This window comes from Tenrec ecaudatus, chromosome 3 (genome assembly GCF_050624435.1).
Source record: "Tenrec ecaudatus isolate mTenEca1 chromosome 3, mTenEca1.hap1, whole genome shotgun sequence".
In the NCBI taxonomy this organism is placed as follows: Eukaryota; Metazoa; Chordata; class Mammalia; order Afrosoricida; family Tenrecidae; genus Tenrec; species Tenrec ecaudatus.
Genome location: NC_134532.1, coordinates 121,738,424 through 121,756,659, shown reverse-complemented (window position 1 = coordinate 121,756,659; position 18,236 = coordinate 121,738,424). Strand labels below are relative to the sequence as shown.

General features: G+C 41.6%; 1 pseudogene; it reads right to left on the bottom strand.

The window, feature by feature from the left end:
- LOC142442349 (ras-related protein Rab-5B pseudogene) overlaps positions 1–16,693 on the bottom strand; it is a 34,807-nt pseudogene extending 18,114 nt beyond the window's left edge.
- Between the last annotated feature and the right edge of the window lie 1,543 nt (positions 16,694–18,236).

The following is an 18,236-nucleotide window of genomic DNA, read 5'->3' as shown; positions in this document are numbered from 1 at the left end:
TAGAGGAGGTTAAACTGAGATAATATTTAGCATGATGACTACATAATGAATGTTTCATATGCATTTTTCATTATTTCCGTATGCCTTCTGTATAAAGGTCAATTGCTTTTTGTATGGTTGACTTTTTTGATACTAACACTTCTGGAAATTGAAATTTTATTATTAAAGAAAAGCTATTAATTTGGAGGAGAGTGCACATATCAAGAAGGAGCTGTTTAAGTTCACTGGTTAATGCACTTCACAAATTTGAAGCCACCAGCTCTTTCTCAAGAGAAAAGGCCTGTTAATCTACTTTAGTAAACCTTGTAATCTAGAAACCCTGATGGGACAGTTTAATTGTGTTAGACAGGAGTCACAGCGAGTCAGAATCAATTCAATGACACACAACAATAACACACATACGTATGCACTATCATAAGCAAATGTAGACAGAAAATTGCAGTTTATGTTTTTTTCTCACTCATTTGCCCCATGTTTCTAGTACCCAATATACTAAGGGGAGAAAATTATTCTGCTCCAATAGCTTAATGTAATATAACAGTATAAGTCTTCAGTTTTTTAGTCTAAATCCCAGTTTGTTTTTTAATTTCCTTCTTCTAACCTACTTCTCTACCACATGGAGTCTGGATATATTTGGAATATGAGTCTCGTGAAAAGAAAGAGATGATTCTTTGGGTCTGCTTCATATGGAAATGCCTCTTGTTCACCTCTGACTACTGTTTGAACTACCAGCATTAGTGGCCCAGGTTGTGTTCTAGTGTTTCTAAGTTCAGGGTCAGGGCCAAATGGCTCTCTTTGGTTATTTGGTGGTAAGTTAAATTTAGCCCATGGAACGCTTTATCTTTGTCACACTGATTTTTTTTTTTGGCCCAAATCATGCTATGCTCTGACTTCTTTGGATCATATTGGGGTCAGGCAGGGACATCTATCTTAAGAGAACTCAATCAGTCTTTAATTCTATTTCCACCAACCCTTCTCTTACATGAAGGAGAACAGAAGTCACTGTTTTAGACATTCCCCTAAATCTAAGACATTTAGTCCTGAGTTTTACACAAATGTCTTACTTTTACCTGAACCTCTTCCCCACAAGCTACAAGAGCAAAGTTTCTACCTCCTTTAGGAGCCCTGGTGGTGCTGTGGAATAAGCACTGAGCTAGTAAACAAAAAATCAGTCTTTCAAATGCATCAGCTGCTCCACAGGAGAAAAATGAGGCTGTCTGATCATGTAGATATGCAGAGTCTTGGAAACCCTAAGGAGCAGGTCTAGGTTGTCCTGTAAGGGTCACTACGAGTTAAAATCAATGGGATTGCAGCGGCTTTTGTTTGCATTACATCATATTCCTAGTTTTGTGATCTAATGTACCAGGCCTGCCTCCCCGATGTGTGCAGAGTGGAGCTTTGTGATCTAGGCATTTCTCACTCTCTTTTTCTTGTAGGCCTGGCTTTCCAATTCTTTCTTTCCTTGAGTAGATTGAGAAAGTCAGCTCTGAATATGATCAGTTACTTCATTGTTCTAATAAATCTCAAGGATAAAATTCTGCGATGAAAAACTTTGAGGATTTGATGTTGATATTTTTGTTTGGCGAGGTCAAATCAGCTCTGACTCTTGATGACCCTGTGTATCACAGAATGAAACACTGTCTAGTCCTCCACCATCCTCAGGCTCATGGTTACAGTTGCTGTGTCAGTTCATCTCATTGATGGCCTTATTCTTTGTTTGCTGAAACTCTCTACCAGGCATGAAGTCATTTTCCAGAGACAGGTCTTTCCTGATGACATATCCAAAGGATATGAGACAAATTCTTTCCATCTTTGCTTCTTTCATTAATAAAAATACTTTACTGGGGGGCTCTTACATCTCTTATCACCATCCATACAATCATCCAATGTGTCAAGTACATTTGTTTAATGCCTGAGCTCAATCCATTGATATTCAGTGTTATTATATTCATCTGTGGACTCTGTGATGTCATCTTGTACCTTTTTTATTTGGTGTTTTCCTACCTACCTATCATCGGTTGGTGTTGTGTGTGGTTCATTCTTGCCTGCTTTCCACTATTAAGCTAATGCCATCGTGGGGGCTATTTTCTCTTTGCCGCGCTCTGGGTGGAGTTGTTCTATGTGACAGTCTCTTATTTGTGCTTGGTGAGTGTTGATCTTCTGCCCACAGTGTGTCGGCAAGGGTCTCTTGTAAGGCGGGGCTTCTTTTTACATATTCTTTGAGCTTTTCCTTGTCTTGGAAGAGTCCTCCATCCATCTTATTAGATACTTTGGCTGGATATAGTATTCTTGCTTTGCATTCCTTTCCTTCAGTTTTGGGAATGTTACTCCACTCCCTTTTCTTCATCGTTTTCCACTGATTGGTCCAAAAATATTCATATTTGGGTAGCTTTATAAATGACAATTTGTTGTCCCCTAGCTGCTCTTATGATTTTCTCCTTTTCCCCAGAGTTGGATAATTGAACTATTATGTGTCTTGGTTACTTCTTCTTGGAGTTCAATCTGGCTGGTGTTCTTCTGGTGCTGCTTGGAGTCATACAGGGCATGGGAAAGCAATACAGAAAAACGGATGAAATGATAGAGGTTACCGCTATCATGAAATGCGTTGTTGACTGATTTTCATTTATAGGCTGGGGAAGTTTTCCTCTAAGAATCCCCTCACTGTTTTCACTGTTGACGTCTTTGTTGTGTCTTGTTCCAGTAGTCCACTTATTCTAATATTATTCCTCTTCATGCATCAGACGTGGCTCTCAGGTTTTCTTCAGCTTCTCTGATTGTCTTATTTGACTGTTTTTCCCATTTATTTAATTCTACCTAGTTATCCTCTAGGTCACTGGTGCAATTCACTGCCTCCTCAAGTTTGTTGTAAAAGTCTGTTAATTTGCTACTGGATTTTGTTATTTCATCCCTTAGGTCTTGTATTTCTCTTTGGTGTGTTGTCTTTATCTCCTCTATCATTTCATCATTTTCTATATTGCTTCCCTTATATCCTGTATAACTCCAAGCAACATTCTGAAGATTTCTTTCTGTGGCAGGTCAATGTCTGCTTCCTCTATGTTTGTTGTTAGGTTCATGACTTATTCCAGGATGTCTTCTGTTTCTCCTCCTTTTTTGTTGAGGCTGGTTGCTGTTTAAGTGTTGTTTTAGAGGAGCTGGTGCCATCTTCCAGAGTAGAAGAGCACTGGGATATCTCTTGTGGGACTCTTTTGAATGCTTCTTCGAATTACCTGTAGGTAGCTGCACCAGGGGGTCAGGCTACTGCTGTATTTTTCAGTGATTTCACTCCTACCTTAGCCAACCAGTATTCTGTTATTTGGGATGTTATTTGGAAGCAGGCTCGGTAGTCCTCTCACGGGACACTGGTCGGGTGGTTGTGGGCCCACGAGGATGGCATGGAGCACCTCGGATGGCGTGTGGTGTTTCCGTCTGCAGAGGGAGTGACACGCAGGGTGGGTGGGTATACCCTCCTTGGTGTAGATCACTGTGGATGAAAGGAGGAATTACCCTAGTCAGAGAGATCGCCATGCAGGTTGGGTAGATGTTCCCGCAGTAGCATGGAACACCACAAACAGAGCACAGGAGTTCCCCCAGTCACTTGTAGGGCCTTGTGGTATAGGTAGGAGTTCCCCCAGCCATTTGAAGGGGTTATCCCCTAGTTGCTTGGGTTGTAGTGGAGGGCAGGCGTGATTTCCCCTGCTGTGTGTAAAGCCAACAAGTGCGGGCAGGAGCTCCCCACACTGGACTCTCAGTTGCCCTACGTGGAGGGGAGTGGCCTGGAGGCTAGTAGTGGCTAGTGAAACAAATGAGAGGGAGACGAGAAGGTAAAGAGGGAAAGGAGAAAACAAAGAGAAGAGCAAAAATAAAAAAAACAAACTAGCACACACAACAGCAAAGACGAAATAACAGCAAAAACAGAGTCAAAAAAGAAAACAAAAAACTGAATCTGCTGAGACTCTGGCGGGAAAGATAGAAGAGATAGAAGAAAAGGAAAAAAGAAGAAAAAGCAAAAGACGAAAAAATAGATAAAGAGATAGCCAAGCCCCAGGCTGTGCCATGCGTAGCACTGCCTCATGTCGTGTGCAGCACCGCCACAGGGGGCAGGCTGGAGCTGTCCTCACTGGTTGGGCGGAGTTGCCCTAGGCAGAAGGTAGTGGGCAGAGAGAGAGAGAGAGGAAGAAAGGAAGAAAGAAAGAAGAAACAGAGATAGAGAAGAAAGAAAAGAAAGAGAAAGAAGGGGCAAATACAACTCTGCTCGCTAAGACTGATTGTGATGGAAAGAGAGAAGAAATAAATATAAAGAGATAGCTGATCCCTGACTGCCTGAACGTGGGGCCAGAGGGGTTTAAACCCTGCCCCAAGGCGGCAGATTGTTTTCTTTTGGTGTAGGGTCCCACCAGTGCTGAGCGGAATTGCCCTATTTGGCAAGGTCACTAGAGAGGCCAGCCTGAGGCTTCCTCAGCAGTGTGGAGTCCTGTAGAGGTCTGTTGCAGCTCCCTCATGTGGTGTGCAGTGCTCCCATAGAAGGCAGGCTGGAGTTCCCCCTGCTATTTGGGCCAAGCTGCCCTAAGTAGAGGGTAGTGGCCTGGGAACCTACAGTGGTGAATGAAAGAAAAGAGAGGGAGAGAAGAGGAAAAAGAAGGAAAAAGAAAGAAAAAGAGGAAAAACACACACAAAAACAGAACTGGGCCCACTGAGACTGACTGTGGTGGGAATGATAGAAAAGAGAGAGTAAAGAGAGTGGAAGAATAGTAAGTCAGGAGATAGCTGAGGCCTGATTGCCTGACTGTGGGGCTGGAGGATTACCAAACCTGCCTGCTTGGTTCAGGGTCCCACAGAAGCTGCACAGAATTACCTTCGAAGGCAAGATCACGGCGGAGGCCAGGCAGTGTTCCCTCAGTGATGTTGAGCACTGGAGATCACTGGTATAGCTGACTTTTGCTGTATGCACCACCACCACCCAGTCTCCTTCACCTTACCTCCAAATTTTCTGGTCTGGCAGCAGGAGCTCCAGGTGGGTAAATCTAATTAGACACCATCTTCTTCCATCTCGCTAGATTCTCCCACCTTTGCTTCTAAAGAGCATTCTGCCCGTACTGCTTGCATGATAGATTTGTCCATTAGTTTAGAATTTCATCGTATAATTAATATTTTCCACCAAGAACATAACTCAAATGCTCCTATTCTTCTTTCTTCCTTGCCCAGCATTCACAGCCATGGGAGGCAAAGTATTCCGGCTTGACTTCATTATCTGGGCTCTTTAATACTTTAAAGATGTCTTTTGTGGCAGATTTTCCCAGTGTAATACATTGTCTGGTTTCTTGATGACTGCTTCCATGGGCATTGAGTGTGGATCCAAGAAGGACATTGGCTTAATATTCACAAAATAATATCATTTGTTACATTAATTTAATGACAAAACTCAGTTTTTCAATGCACAATGTTTGGTACTGGGCAAATTCCTGGTTTTTCAGGGTGACGGAGCAGGGAAGTGTTAGCCTTCTATTAATCAAAGTATTAGAAATTTAGCATAATTTAAGATGTAGTTGGTTGGATCCATGACGGCGTTTTCTGTAGTAGTTACACTAGCATCCTTCAGTGCAGTAAAAGTTCCTTTGAAGCTAAATTAGTAGGGATGGTCTTCTAGCTAAAAGATACAGTACCCAAGGCCATTGAGACAAGTAACCAGGCTGGAAGCCTTCCTCATTTAGAGAAGCAGTGTAAGCATGCTGTTTCGGGAGATGGTGGTCTGATAAATGATCAATGCAAGATGAATGTAAGCCTTGAAAAAATATGCATGCAGGTAATTCTTTCCTTTGATCATTGCAAAACTTGCTTTATGTCACATAGTCTGGGATATATAGCATGCTTGATTTTCACTGGATATTTGAAACTGTTTGGAAGTAGCAAACCCCACTGTTTCCTTCTGTCTTATGCTTGCAGACTAGAGTTTCTTGAATCAACCTGGTCTCTGCCTTTGGCTGAAACAATGATAGGCAATTCTGGACCCTTGTTTCCAGCAACAAGGGCAAGCAAGAGAACATAAGAAATTAGAAGGCATGAAGAGATTTAAAGTACAATAATTGAAACTGAAATATCAGCAATGAGGAGGGAGAAACAGAGGCAAAGACAGAGGCAAAGGTTCAAAGGAACTTTTACTGCACATGTGTCAACAATTATTTCTTAGATAAGAAACAGTTGTATTCACTAGCATTTTAAGTAGTTACTTTCAAGATGTAGGTATTTCTATTAGGAAATCTGATTAGGAAAATGGCTACCTGAAATTCAACGTATTTATATCTCTTATCCAGTGATGTGTCTAGAAAACACAGGATATAATTTAAAATACTATTGCTAGATAAAATTTCAACTTCTTTTGAGATGATCTAAAGTGAATTAGGGTACTAAAGTACAATTGTCTGGGTTTAATACCTGACCCACCTTCATATAACATGTGATTGTGGTGTATTTACTCAGTCCTGATTGTTGTCTCTGTGCTTATCTCTAAAGTGAGGTTTCAGTGTTGCTGTTATTTGCCATCAAGTTAAATCGTGTCTTAACAAATTCCTGTTTTCTGCATAGTACAATGACTCTATAGGGGTTTCAAGGCAGTGACTTTTAGAAGCAGATTGCCAGGTGTGCTAGTCTGGGTTGATTAGAGAAACAACTACAGAGATACTCATATGTATGTAAGAGAGAACTTTATATCAAAGAGCAATTATATATTGAGAAAACATCCTAGCCCAGTCCATATCAAGTCCATATGTCTTACATTAGCCCATATGTTTGATACTGGTCCATACATTCCTCTTTAGACTCAGACAGCACATGCAGTGGTGCTAAATGCAGCATGATCACAGGCCGGTGGGTGGAAAGTTTTGTGAATTTAGGAGATGTTGGAAGCATCTCCACATGGCTTCTCCAGCAACTGAGTGTGTCTCTTCAGCAGTACGGTGGAGCAGAGAGAGAGTGTGGATAGTATGTGTCCCACCTACAGGAAGGACAAGAGGAAGTTTCCAGAATCCTCAAGAGAAGGCCGTGCCCACAGGGAGGCATCAGACTGTGGCTTGACTGACAGGCTAGACTCCACCCCTTCACTTTCATTATCCTCAAATTGACACAAGATTATGTAACTACCACACCAAGCCTATTTTTCAAGGTGCCTCTGGGGGGATTCAATCTGCCAGGCTTTCAGCCAATAGTTGAGTGCTTAACTGCTTGTGTTACCTAAAGACTCTAAGAATGATAACAGGATGACCATTATAAATGTGCTGAGTTCTTTTGTATGGGAGCCATTGTAATAAAAGTTATATGCGCACTTACTGGATACAGTGCCTAATGCTAGATTATTGTAATCTCTGTGTATAACAAATGGAGTATTTAACAGGGTAAATGAATTTTTTACTTTGTGTCTATGGTCACATACTAAGAAGTGAAGGTGGCATCAGATATCAGGCAATCTGGCTCGAAATCTGAATGATCATTGCCAATACCGTTTATGCACACTACACACTTTGTATATACTGAAGTTGAAACTCCTGTGATTATTTTATAGATTAGAAAGCTGAGCCAGGGAAAACTTCAGAACCTCACCCAGGCTGGCCGAGCTAGAAAGTGAAAGGGCAGATCTCAGACGTCTAGCTCTGAGGTGGATGCCCTTAACCTCCATGCTCTACTGTGCTCAAGGATTTTTCTGAGCAATAACTGAGAAAATTCACGTTTAGTACTCGGCACAGCACCTGTCCCAGAGTAAATGCGAACTAAAAATGATTTCATAATTTGATTATTTTTTTCTAAGAAGTCCTACAGATTGGCAAGTGCAAACGCAATGCCTTTAGCACAGAGTCTTCTCCATGGGCATTTTTATATGTGTGCTAATCTTATAATAACACCTCTTATTTGATATTTTTTACAATTTTATAAATTCATTCATTCTTGCCTCACAAAGTACTACTTTCAGCTTTCTGATTCTATGCCAAATGCTTCCACATGGAATCTATATACGTCTGTTTGAAAAAAAGCTATATGTATTTGTTAGATTATAATTTAAAAAGCACTAAACACATTGGCGACGTCCTATATTAGCAAACGAATCTTTCTTAAATATCTAATGGCAGTCATTTGAAAGGTACTTGCCCCAAGATTTAGTGGTGCTTCGTAATGCGGCCCACTGCCTGTCAATCATTTGTCATGTTTTGGTAGCTTGTGTGTTGCTATATATTTCAGATGCCACTGCGGTTACTCAGAGTGGACAGGCTTTTGCAGAGTTTCCATGCTAAGACTGAGCATGAAGATCGAGTAATCTACTACCAAGAATTTCTACAATGGAAATTCTATGGGTTCCAACAGCCTGTCACTCAGGATAGTGCTAGGAGGTGAACCCCTTAAGTTGAAAGGCACTGAACATGAGGGCCACCACAATGCGTTTGAGAATAATTAATGGCCACAAAGATTACCTAGCATTTGGCAATGTTTCATTCTATTATACAAAGAATGTCCATGAGTCAGAGTTGAGTTGATAGCAAATAACAAGAATACAAAATAGATTTCAAGAGTGATATGCACAAAGCACTTTACAAATGAAAACAATTTTGACCTTTTGGCAAATTAACATTTAACGTTCAAAAATCAATCGGATCTTAGTATTCTAAGGGTCTATAAAGTCAAAGAAAATCCTGCACCCATCACAAAGCAGGAATCTGCGCTCACTGATCAGCAGCGTTTGTTTCTAAGAGCAAAGGTCTTCGTTCTGTTATTAGGCTGTTCTGATGGTTAGAAAGTGCTCTGGCAATCCGATGGAGGCGTCCTTTCAGAGAACACAGTCTTAGCTCTTACATGTTGTCGCTGTTGTTAGCTGCAGTCCCGTCAGCAGACTCACGGCGGCCCCGTGTGTGCAGGCTAGAATAGGGCTCTAGCAGGTTTTAAAGCTTGTGACCTTTGAAAAGCGACATCAGGTCTGTCTACTGTGGATCCTCTAGATAAGTTAGAATCATCAGCTCTCGAGCTAATATCTATATCTCTGTATTTTGAACTATTAGCCTGTCAGACTTACCAATCCTCCATGGCAGAATTTTTTTCACTTAACACTTGAATCTAGGATTTAGAGTAAGGTTTGTTTGATTTTAAAGATATCCTTTTCTTAGTATCATCTTATTCCATTGTAAGTTTACTTTTGCCATGAAAACCTATTTGATTCTCCTCAGATAGTTCCTCTCACCGCTGTCCTTCTCTGTATCCTGTCTCTTCTGCCTGAAATGATTTTATTTAGTTCCTTGGCATTTTAAATTCAACGGTCCAACTCGGGATTCGTCCTCCTGCTCCCTACGTCCTATGCAAGACAGGCAGCCCTTTCTCTTTCGCATTCAACTGAGCAACTACATGTATTGGAAAGAAAGAAGCTATGACAGTGCAGGGTGTTGTCATTTTAAGTTTGCTTAAGTTTATTTAGAATCATGTAAACTACTATGACAGCAATTCGGAAAGCTTGTAAACCAAGAATAATTTCGCACAGTTTTTTTGCACTTATATAAGATGTTGATGGACTCTTACAGGAATGGACATTTTAGTGGTCTTTAAGTAGCATATTCTTTTTCTTAACCAGGAAATCCCGTAAGTCTCTCAAAATTAATTTGTTGTCTGGTAGCTTTCACAAGTATTCAAACTCACATAAACATAATCGAACTATGATAAATAATGGAAACAATGTTGTTATAGGAATAGAACATGGGTTAGTTTTAGTGAGGCGCTCTGGAGGGTCAGGGGGGTTAAACTGCTGACTGCTAACCAGATGGTTGACAGTTTTAAGATCCTAGCGGGGAAAATGCGCCAGTCTGCTTCTGTCAATAGTTAGTCTCAGAAACCCCGTGGAGCAGCTCAACTCTGTCCTGTCCAGGTTCTGTGAGTTCGAATGGACTAACAGAGGGTGGGTTGGGTCTGGTTTGCCTTGGCGCTTCAGGGTATTGTAACATTTAGGTCCCACACAGCATTTTAAACAAAGACACAGCGAGAATGCAAGTTTTTATATTTTTTTCTGACAACCTCTTTTATTTTTTAAAATTATTTTTTAAAGATCATTTTATTGGGGGGGCTCTTTAAAAATCCATACATCAGCTCTTATGATACTGCATACATCACTTGTATCAAGAATATTTTTATATATGTTGCCATCATCATTTTCTAAACATTTACTTTTTTTGAGTTTGTATTTTTAAAAACACCAGGTACTTTGTTTTCCAGAAAGTCATATTTTACTCTTTATCTTATTTTTTCTCAGTGCTACAGTTACAAAACAAATAGGAAATTTCTACTGTGAGCATTTTCTAGTTCCTGTCTTTGAAAATGAGACTGCATGGTACCTAATGGCCAAGGGGATTAATTTGCATTATATTTAGAAATGTAACCTCCTCAAATTTCATCCACGTTATGAAGAACAGTTTTAGCTTTTACATAAACATCTTTTTTTCTTCTTAATTTAATAGCCACACACTTAGGTTGTTGTTATAGCTGTTTCTTTATCGGCATTTTATTTCGAACAATGCTGCCATGATTCTGTTTTTAGTTGATAATAACATGGCCGGCCTTAATACATTGATTAAACTCTATTTATTTCATTATCTTTATTTTCTGAAGACTAGAAATCAATAAATCTGCAACGTGAAAGGAGGAAGCCTAAATGTGGTTAAACAACAGGAAATTCAATATAGATCCCTGGAGCTTATAGAGATGTCAAATAGAAATAGATAGCTCTCGTGGAAACTTTGTCGTGGAAACTTTGTCGTGCATTCGTCAGGCACAGGCATCACCAAAGAGTTCTTGTTGAAGCGCTAGAATTTCCTGTTCTTATTCTGAAAGTTACTTTGAAATTTGAGACAGAGAAACATTGCAGCTGCTGGTCAAAGAGCGGCCAAATAGAACATATGTTTAATTCAGAGAATGGTGCTAGGTTCTTATTGAAAAGGAAAACACGGGGCCTTTTAACTTTATACCAAACAACCACCTAAAACGGAGATAGTGGAATGGCTTTTAGGCTCCCGGGTTTAGAGAATCTCGATGATGGATCTATTAAGAAGGCTATCTGAGTCCCTAACTCAAATGCTTTGTGGGTCCAGGCAGGCAATGTAAACTGGTGACAGGGGTCAGGTGGGGACGGTGCCCAATCGCACTGCATGTAATCATCCTCAGGAGGCAGCTTCTGCACAGTGCCAGAGGCTGCTGCTTATAACGAATACAGGCTGCTTATAATGAACACAAGCTGCTGCTTATAACGAATACAGCTCATCATCCCTGGAGCATCCCCGGAGAGGACAGAAATCAAGATTTTAGGGTGAAAAAAAAAAAACTACATTTAATAGATAGCAGGTAACGCAAATGAAAAATGTTGTGTATGTGTAAATGTAGACTTCATGATTGTATACAATTGCAACAAGTGTCCAGTGTGCAGGATGCTTTTGGCATGTGATATACCTATTTCAGAGCCAAGCAAAAGACGCCTAAGGGATTTGGCCCTAGTAAACACTTGCAGCCTCTGGCTGCTAGAACGTTCTTTCTTGTTTTTGAACTGCAATCAGTTTTTTGGTAACTTTGAATCCTTGGATAATAGGGACATATTGAATAAAAGTAATCCTTTTTTTTAAAAAAGCACACAAAGAATAATGTTTCAAACATTCAAGCCAGGTGTTACATTTCTTTACCTAATATTAGGGTCTAGGGAGCCAATCCTAAAATACAATCCACAGTATTTTCGGTTGCCTCACATACATGTTAACATTAGACATTGAATAAGGAAGACCAAAGAAGAATTGATGCATTTGAATTGCTGCCAGTAAAGACGATGGAAAGTACTATATGGACGGCTGAAGGAACAAGCCATCTATCTGGGAAGAAGCATTGGCAAAATGCTCCTTAGAAGCAAGGATGCCAAGATACTGTCTCACTTACTTTGGCTTGTTGTCAGAAGACATCAGTCCCTGGAAAGGACATCATGCTTAATAAGATAGAGGGCAGTGGGCAAAGAGGGAGACCATTGACAAGATGGACTGACATGGTGGCTGCAGCAATGGGCTCAATCATATCAATAATTGCACAGATGGCACAGGACCAGGCAGGGTTCCACTCAATGGAGCATAGGGGCACGATGAGTCAGAAAGACCCGAGGCATCTGATCATTAAAAATCATATGCATTTGACGTCTTTACTGCTGGAGTGGTTGCAAGACGGAATCTTGGACAACTTCAATCTTTTCTCCTTTTATCTTGCTGCTTCCTATTGGTCCAGTTGTGCGGATTGTAGTTTTCTTGACATTGAGTTGTAATCCATACTGAAGACTACAACCTTTGATCTTCATCTGCAAGTGCTTTAAGGCCTCCTTGCTTTCAGCAAGCAAAGTTGTGTCATCTGCATATCAAAGGTTGCTAATAAACCTTCTTCGGAGATTCTGATTGGATTGGGTGACTCTGCTGCACAAGACCTCTTTAGAGTGGTGAAAAGCCAGGAGGTTACTTTGAGGAATGAGGTGCACTTGATCTGAGCCCTGGTATGTTCAGTGGCCTCATGTAAGTGTGGAAGTTGGACATTAATGAGGAAGACTGAAGAGTAATTGATTCCTTTGAATTGCGGTGCTGGCAAGAATAGTGAAGCAGCCGGCCTGTCAGAAGGACAAATATCTGTCATAGAAAAGGTCTGGGCAAAGCGCTCCTTGGAGGCGAGTCTGGAGAGACTTTGTTTTACATACTTTGGACGTGTTGTCAGGAAGACTGTTCCCTGGAGAAGGATATCATGCTTGGGAAAGAAGAAAGACAGTGAAATGTGGGGGGGAAATGCCAGCCCCCCACATCTAATAGCGGGTTTGATAGGTGCAATTGTATGGTTGACATACATATATATATAATATATATATAATAAAGTCATAGAGAGCATGAGGGATAAAAGAGAGATGGAAATAATGGAGTCAGACACATTTCATAGTAGCATGCTCACTTCAGCCTCACTGGGTGGTCCACACGGAGAGAGGGGGAGGGGAAGGAGGACAAAGGAACAGGGGAGTGAGGACAGGGGAGAGGAAGCTGAGGAGAGGCCAAGGGGGGAGCCCGAGAGAGCTCTTTATTGCTAACACAGGCTTATATATATATTTTTTGGGGGGTATGCAAGCCCCCTAGTTACAGGTAAAGACATACGTCACAGGAAGGGGTTGCGTAGGTTAAACAGCAATGAGAGGGGGACAATCTAGGGATATACACGCAATAGGAAGAGGAGGGAGTGGGGGTATACATGTGGCAAGATGGGCAGATTCTAGGTTCAGGATGGCAGCCTAACTTTGGATGTCACTGAGCTGATTTGACCTGTTCCCTGGCTCACCAGAGAAACCATTAGCAGTAGAGTGTAAACTCCATGTATAGGAGTCACAAGCCTTTAGGGAGAAGTAGCCCATTGTCCTTTACAGCAGGGAGCAGGCCCTACCTGTGGTGGGCCAAGACAGTAGTCTGGCAACTGACTGCCTTCAGGGAGGTAACTTGACAATCATTTACCAGTTGCTGTAAGCAGTGTCCTAAGTCTAACATATATTTGGGGGAGACGACTTGGGAGAAATCTTTCTGTTTCCCACAGTGAAACAGAGGAAGTCTCTCAAGGGGACGGTTGAAACAGTGGCTGCAACAGTGGGCTCACGATAGCAACTATTGTGAGGATAATGCAGGCACACAGCGTTTCCTTCTATTGTGCATTGGGTCACATTGAGTTGGAAGAGACTGTAGGGCATCTAACAGCACAACTACAAAAACAGAGACCAATCAAATATGTTAATTAAATGATACGTCTCATGATGGGATGATGATGAATGCGAACTGGCTCTTAATGTTTACTCCTTTCCCATGTGAACATTCACAAATACTTTAATAATACCTTCTAGAATCTTGACTGGCCCATTAACAAGCAGAATCTGTCAATCCTATGACACAGCGGGTGGAGAATTCAAAGAAGTCTGCCACCTGTGTGCTCCTTCCTGTCAAGGCCCCGCACCATTTAGAGCCTGGCAGGGTATTTGGTGAGTGGGAGCCTAAAATAGTCTGTTGTGTCCACACCTGGTATCCAGACCCTTGGTGACTTTGTGAGCTATAAACTATATCCTCCCTCACTAAATTCCTCTCTTGGTGAATGATAGCTATCCTCCTGAAAAAGGCCATGCCTGAAAACCAGTCACCAAAGCTACTAAGTTTTTTTTTTTTTAATACTTTTATTGGGGGCTTTCACATCTCTTATCAAAATCCATACGTTCATCCAGTGTGTCAAGCACATTTGCACATATGCTGCCATCATCATTTTCAAAGCATTCTCTTCCCACTTAAGCCCCTGATATCAGCTCCCCATTTCTTTCCCCTTCCTCTCCCACCCACCCTCCCTCACAAACCCTTGATAAGTTATAGATTATTATTTCCATATCTTACAACATTCTCCATCGCCCCTCACCCACTTTTACATTATTTGTCCCCCTGGGAGGGGTTCTAGTTTGATCCTTGTGATCAATTCCTCCTTTGTCCCCCACCCTCCCCTAATCCTCCTGGTATCTCTACTCTCATTCTTGGCTCTGAGGGGTTTATCTATCCTGGATTCCCTGTGTTGTGGGCCCTTCTCTGTAGCAGTGTGCATGCTCTGGTCTAATCCAATTTGTAAGGTAGAATAGAGGTCATGATAGTGGGGTGAAGGAATTACCAGAGAACTAGAAGAAAGTTGTGTGTTTTTCATCAGTGCTATACTGAACCCTGACTGGCTTATCTCTTCCCTCTGACCCCTCTGTGAGGGCATGTCCAATTGTCTACAGATGGGCATTGAGTCTCCACTCCATGCCACCCCCGACCCCCATTCACCTTGGGTATGGTTTTGTCATGGGTCTTAGATGCCTGATACTTGATCCTATCAACACCTCATGAGTACACAGGCTGGTGTGCTCCTTCTGTGTGGGCTTTGTTGCTTCTGAGCTAGATGGTCACTTGTTTATCTTCCATCCTTTAAGACCCGAGACATTATATCTTGTGATAGCCGGGCACCATAAGCTTTCTTCACCACATTTGTTTATGCATCCATTTTGTCTTCAGTTATCATGCTGACTAGTTGAGCATCACAGAATGCTGCATTGTTAGAAAAAAGTGTTAAGTGTTATTGTGTCCAGGCCCAATGTCCATCTGAAACCTTAATTCTTAACATATAGATATGAGTACATAGTTCTATTCCCATCTCATTATGTATATTTACATATGTGCAAGCCTGTATTTAGACCTTTATAAATGTTCTTTGCTCCTGGCTATTTCCTCTATTTCTTTTTAATTTCCACTTGTCCCAGCAACATGTTCAGCCTTCATTCAGGTTTTATAATTCCTCACTGCTACGTTGCCTTTCATTAAGCCCACTGGGCATCCTATGACCTTTCTTCTATTGATTTTAGTTCACGTGTTGTTCCCTTGTCCCTGGGTTGGTTCCACCCGCCCTCCCTTCCTTTCTCCGGCCTCCTCTTCTGTATACCCCTGGAACCATTGGCCCCATTCTTTTTAACTCTGAATTATTTATCCTGCCCATCTTATCTAGATAGACATGTAGCTACATTAATAAGTTCAAAAACAAGGTAAAGCCAAATAAAACAACAAAAGAAGTCAAAACTTGTAAAACAACAACCACAAAAAAACCCCAAATAACAATTAAAAAAAGAAAGCCACTGATAAAAATGGAAGAGCCTATAAATAGTTCAAGGTCTGTTTGTTGGCCTTTACGAATGTTTTCCAGTAGAGTCTGATGGGGTGCCAAATTCTGTCTCCAAAGTCTATTTTTGGTATTCCTTGGGGGTTTCATCACTCTGCTCCCCATGCTATTCTGCTGCATGTCCTCTGTGCCTGACCCCAGTGTGATGGGGCCAGACCATGCACTATGCCCGCACTGTGTCTCCAGTGCTGTCCCCTGAAATACCATGGTTCAGTGAGGGAACCCGTGTCCTGTGGTGGGGCTGGCCCTACAGCCCTCCCCATGTGTTGTCTGCTCCAAGCTGGAACATTGTCCTCAGGGCTTGGAAGGCCAGGATGTCCTCTCCTCCCTCTCCATCCCTTTTCGTTTCTGCCATGTTCTAATCATATGCCCCCCTCTTCCCAAGCTGTAGCCCAATACTGTCCTCTGAAGTATATTCTTCTGTAGTGGTGGTGGGCAGGGGGGTGGGGTCGGCGGGGAGTGGTGTCTACATAGTTGGGATTGGGGCCAGCCCCAGAGACCTCTCTATTGGTTCCCTGGTACATGCTGGTATGTTGCATTCACGTCTTGGTGCATAGGGTTGAAGTCTTGTTTCTCTCTCCATCTCCTGTGGAGACATGAGCAATACCCTCCCCTAGGGGGGATTAGTGCCCTTCTGCCCCCCTCCCCATGCCTCTTTTTTCCCCCTCTTTCTTTCCCCCTCTTATTTAGTTGGCTGTCATATGAATCCCTGGATTGGGTTTGGCCCCTGCCATAGTTGCTGGACCTCACCCCAGGGATGTATGTATATAGTAGTTTTGCCCCTATGCCCAAGTTGGTTTTTTTTTTTTTAAGCTTGCCTCAGTGGACTCAGGTTGTACTTGTCCTTTTGTGCTTGGCTTACTTCATTTAACATGATTTCTTCAAATTCTTCCCATGCAGCAATGTGCTTCACGTGTCCATTGCTGCTTTTCAGGGACGTGTAGTACTCCATTGTATGCATGTACCACAGTTGTTTGATTCATTCATCTGGTGGAAATTTGGGTTGTTTCCAACTTCTTGCAGTTGTGAACTGTGCCGTGATGAACATTGGAGCACAGATGTCTGGCCGTGGTTTCTTTCTTGCCTCTTCTGGGTATATGCCCAGTAGGGGGATTGCTGGGTCATATGGTAGTTCAATCTCCATCTGTTTTAGATATCGCCAAATCAATTTCCATAATGGCTGTACATACCTACAGGTCCACCAGCAGTGGATGAGAGTTCCTATCTCCCCAAAGCCCCTCCAACACTTGTTACTTTCTGATTTTTTGAATTGGGCTATCTTTAAGGGTGTTAGATGGTAGCTCATTATTGTTTTTAATTTTCCTTTTTCTAATGGCTAGTGATCTGGAATATTTTCTCATATGTTTATTTGTCATTTGGATTTCTGGCCCTGTGAAACTTCTGTTCAAGTCCTTTGGCCACCTCCTTAGTGGGTAGTTAGTTTTTTTCTTATTGTAAACTTGCAAAGTATTGCAGATTTTAGTAATAAGGCCTTTGTCTGATGTGTCATTGCTAAAGATGTTTTCCCAGTCTGTGGACTCCCTTATTACTCTCTTGGTGAATTCTTTTGATGTACACAGATGTCTTATCTTCAGTCTATCCCACTTGTCTATTTGTGACTCCTCTGTATTTGTATCCTTTCCTATTTCTGCTAGCCTATGTATTCCCTGTGCCAAGGTTCTCAGGTTTGTCCCAATTCCATCATTAATGGTCCTAATACTTTGGGTTTTTACCTCAAGGTCTGTGATCCACCATGAGTTTATTCTTGTACATGGAGTGAGGTAAGGGTCTTGCTTTGTTTTTCTGCAGGTATATATCCATTTTTCCAGCACCACTTATTGAAGAGGGCATCCACTTCCCATTTGATAGTTTTGGGGCTCTTATCAAAAATCAGTTGTCTGTATGCTGATTTTTTTTCAGCTCTTTCCCACTGGTTGGAATATCTGTCATTATATCAGTACCACAGTTTTGACTATTGTGGCTGTATAATATGATGTAACATCGGGTAGAGAAAGCCCTCCCACTTTATCCTTCTTCTTGAGGAGTTCTCTGCTAATTTTGGGCTTCTTGCCTCTCCAGATGAAATTGGTAATCAGTTTTTCCAATTCTTTGAAGAAAGATGATGGTATTTGTATCGGGATAGCATTAAACATGTATAGTTCTTTGGGCAGAACTGACATCTTTACTGCAATGAGTCTTCCAATCCACGAGCATGGGCTATTCTTCGATTTATTGAGCTCACTCTTAATATCTTGTAATAGTGTTCTGTAGTTTTCCTCATACAAATCTTTTGTGGTTTTTTTAGTCAGATATATCCCTAGATAGTTCAATTTGTGCTTGGCTATTTTTAATTGCCTTTTCTGTGACCTTGTCTGATGTGTATAGCAGTCTGATAGACTTCTGTTTGTTGAGCTTGTATCCTGCCACTCTGCCATATTCCTCTATCACTTCCAACACTCCACATGTGGAGTTTTGGGGGTTTTCGATATATAAAA